We start from the raw sequence: 4,411 nt of genomic DNA, 5'->3' as shown, positions 1-4,411 counted from the left end.
CCAGCATCTTGGCCCTTTCCGATGCCTGCCACGGTCCATCTATACTACTACTATTGTTGAATGCACATTCGGCCCGATTGGCATATTTGTAGGTCTGGCACAACAATCCAAATGAAATGTCTCCGAGTCTTATCAATTAATATAGACTTGTGCTCAAATAAAATTACAAACCAAAAATCAAAAAAATTATTACATGATCTCTAAAACAAATGGTTTGATTGATTACATGAACAGACAACACAAAGGTTATTCAACTATGGAAAGAACATTTCACCTATGATTTACCAAGTTGGAATTTAATTTCCTTTTTTCCTTCAGGACCTTAACAATCTGGTCAGTCTCAGCTTGCTTCGTTTTGAAATCCACCAAATATTTAATGGTTGTCTTGAGTACTCCTTGTGATTGTGCTGTTTGCTTCCTCAACATGTCAACTTCATCTCTAAGTGCAGAAGCAGAATCTCTTTCTACCACTAGTTTAGCCTCTAGAGCATCAGCAGTTGGCAATTCATAATGCACGATTGGGCCGGTGCCACTGCTGTGGGATGATGCAACGTCCATGGGGACCTCGCTCTCTGATCTTGGGCTAACCTGTTTTGCCATTAAAGTTCCGATTGGATTCAGAAAAGTTGAAGTTAGGAAAACATCTCAACTGGGAGTTATAACAGCAAACCAGTTAAACAAACAAGGAATTAAAGAGTTTCAATTGGATGCTGAAAAGTACTCCCTCCGTCCCATAATGTAAGATGTTTCTTAACACTATGCTAGTGTCAAAAAACGTCCTATATTATGGGACGGAGGGAGTAGTTATTAACATCATTGTAACCCGCTGTTGCAGCAGCAAAGCAGTTAAACAAACAAGTAGATATTAAAACTATGGGACGGAGGGAGTAGTTATTAACATCATTGTAACCCGCTGTTGCAGCAACAAAGTAGTTAAACAAACAAGTAGATATTTAAGCTAAGGCAAACAGGTAATTCTTAATAGTAAGTATCAAACACATAGATAGGCGCAGTCTACAATATGATTAACAGGCTGTGCCATTATGTAATCGGTAGCAAACTAAATTAAGCGAAGCAACATAATTGAACAATTTTGCAATAAGTGGCTAACTAAAATTCCGAGAAGCAGGTAACTGAACTTACGCTAGTTCTTTGTACAGGCACACTTCAACTTCTTTTTCGCTTACAAGGTTGTACAAAGGAGTCCATGGCATCAATTGCTTGGATACGCGGTCCCAATACTTCTTTCTGGTTCGCTCCAGCCTCCAGTCTGGTTTGCTCCTAACCTAGCCGCCGCTGGACAGACCGACACAGCACTTCCTCGTGCCCTCGTTGGAGGGCGGTTGTCGGGCTTCAAGCGAACGGAAGGACAAGAAGATGAAGATCCAACCCTGGGTGTAGCCTGCGTGGGAGGCAGCGGCGGCAGCACGGGCATGGCATCGAGCTTGCGCAAACGGATAGTTGCAGCTTGCAAGAGTAGCATGCGCAACGAGCAGGTACATCACATCCCTGATTATATCTAATTCAACTCTTCAATTTCTGGCCAATAGTTAAACCTGACGGTGTTGTAAAACTGCTTGTATGTAGGGAATCTATGAGAAAATGAAACCAATTTCTACTTATTTTATAACTCCCCCAATCAATACTGAACTGACTGAATCTGATGTATCTAATCAAGTTTCCGGTGCAAACATACAAGCTCATGTTGTTCGTGAGCCTGAAGTGTCTAATGAACAGACTGCTAATGAAGGATTTGATGCAAACATTTTACATGCTCCTGGTGAAGAACATATAGTGTCTAATGAGGGATCTAATGCAAGCATTTTGCAAGCTCATTGAAGGATTCAGTGTCTAATGATGATCTACTATGTTGAGAGAGACAGAGATTTGCAGGCATTGATGACAAGCAAATTATAGTGCATTTTCATAGCTTGAGGAAACATCGAGGCCATCTACCAGAAAGTCCCCGTATCATGACAACATAGCATAAATACTTTTCTAATCTGTTGTTTGAAACTATTGGCATACTTGTGCAGGATAGATATATTGATATGCAGTTTGCGCATTGGTTATACGTGCAATTACACTTTGATATTTTCAGCCAGAGAACAAATAGTTCACGCAGGTACATACCATGTTTGTAGTCCTTGTACACCATGTTGAATTTTGTGTTTTTTAGTGCTTGCATCATTTAGTGTTTATAATCTGAACTACTTTGGATCATTAGCTGGTTTTCAAAGTGCATGTAGCTTCACATTTCTCAAGTTATGTTGATTTCCGGAGTGCAAGTGCCTTCGTATTTTTTAAGTTAAATGTTCGCCCCTGGTAACTTGAATTTGTGGATCAGCCACTGCACACAAATCATACACGAATGCCAGTACGGATTAAATGAAATGCAGGGACTTACGGTAGCTCGTTGTACAGGCTCGCTGCAGCTCTGCTTGCGCTTGGGATGTTCCATGTACAAGTCCATGTTACCACTTGCTTGGATGTGCAGGCCTTGTGCTCCTTTCATCCCCCTCTGCATTTTTGACACGGCGAATGGTTGATCAAATAAGAGGAATCGACCTTGATGTTGTACCGTAGGACAGATACTTACAAGGTTATATAGGTGTGCAGGATGTGTACCAGATCCCGTAGCCCCGTCATGCTTCGCTAAAAAATGGATTTGCTTGCTTCAAATGATATCTCCAGAAGAAATAAGAGTTAAAGTCAGAGTTGCATAGGCGTGTAAGCTAAGAGAGCAGTGAAAGGATATCCAAACATCGTCGGAACAATGCACAAGGGAGTGATGTGTGGATACCTAGTTCGGGACAGCGTTTGGGCATGCTCGCCTAGCTAGAGTGCGGGCCACTTCAGAGCCGTTGAGGGTGATGCGCTGGCGTTGGCTGGCCGCGCACGGATGCAGATCTTGAGTGGCAGTGGAGCGCTACGATGCGGTGGACGAGACCGTTGGTGAAGCCCCAATGACCTCAGGGGGCGGAGGTGCGATGATGTGCTCGGTGAAGTAGCCCCGGTGAGCTGGGAGACAGCATCGGTGAAGCGCACCTGATGCAGTGGAACTCGGTGTCTGTGAGGCACGTCGGTTGCGGCGGCGGACATTGTCGATGGACCACCCGGTGCGGCGGACGAGGGCGTAGATGAGGTAGCTCCGGTGTGGTGGTGAAGCGCGACCGTCGTCTTCATCGTTGTCGTCTGGCACAGAGGTGGGGAACGGTGGGGAAAGAGGCGAGACGAGGGGCGTTTCGAGGGATGGCGGCGAATTAGGGATTTGAGCAATCTGGGCGCGGAAGGGGACAGTGGAGAAGAGAGATTTTGCAGGGCTGGAATTGGGGCCGCCAGATATTTCAATCCGAAACGTGGAAGCGCGAACTTATATTGTCGTCGTCCTTTTCTTGGGGGGGAGGGGGGTGGGTGGCTGGGTGCTACGCGTCCGTCCGACACACGCAACCACCCCGAGAGGACTACGCTTCGGTGCCTTAAGGCACCTGCCTTTGTGTCCATGACATGTGGGCCCAACAGGTGGCTGGCCCACATGTCAGTCACCCAAGGGTTGTTGCCTTTAAGGCAGCAAAGCAGCGTCCACCCTGACACGACCCTGGTCTGCCTGGTGCGCCTACATTTGAGAATGCAAACGAATCTTCTTTCATTTGCAAACGAATCTATATGTATTAGCATGCCCGTGTTTTCCTTGCAATAATTAGTCATTCGAAACGAGATACTCCATCCGTTCACTTTTGTAAGTCGTTTCAGACAACTTAAAATGAACTGTTTTGCACATTGTCTGAAATGTATTCAAGGTCTTATAAAAGTGAACATAGGGAGTACTATAAATTAATTAATGAGGAGTTATTTGAAAAAAATTGAAACGGTACCCATGCTAACGTGGATTAGAGTGTGTCACATAATTAGTTATTTGAATTAGAGTGTGTGTCACATAGTTAGTTATTTGAATTAGAGTGTGTGTCACGTAGCGATCTCCAATTCTAACGTGGATTTCGCATTTCACTGTATCCATGCTACTTTTTAATACAAATTCATATGTATATGATGAACACCATGGTAGTGAGAAAACTTTTGAATGGATTCAAACATATAACCTACAAAATAGCACAACAAATTGAGCCAATGTCAACTTTTCGAAACTTAGTATGGCACGAATTCGAAATAATTACCCGTATGCCTGGTCCTCGGTTCAAATCTTACAATGTACACCGAATTGAAACATCGATATTAAGTCTCGTACTATGTACATTCAAATGTTGTTTTTAGTCCCCCCCCCCCGCCGCGCACAAACGCTACATACTTCCTGTAACGGTCAATCTTCCTCTCCTAACCACCTTAGCAAGCTATCGGTTTCCAACACACGTTCATTCTTTCTCTCCATGTTTCGATCTCTAAGTCTCTCAAC

Source organism: Triticum aestivum, chromosome 6B (assembly GCF_018294505.1).
Source record: "Triticum aestivum cultivar Chinese Spring chromosome 6B, IWGSC CS RefSeq v2.1, whole genome shotgun sequence".
In the NCBI taxonomy this organism is placed as follows: Eukaryota; Viridiplantae; Streptophyta; class Magnoliopsida; order Poales; family Poaceae; genus Triticum; species Triticum aestivum.
This window is presented reverse-complemented; position numbering follows the sequence as displayed.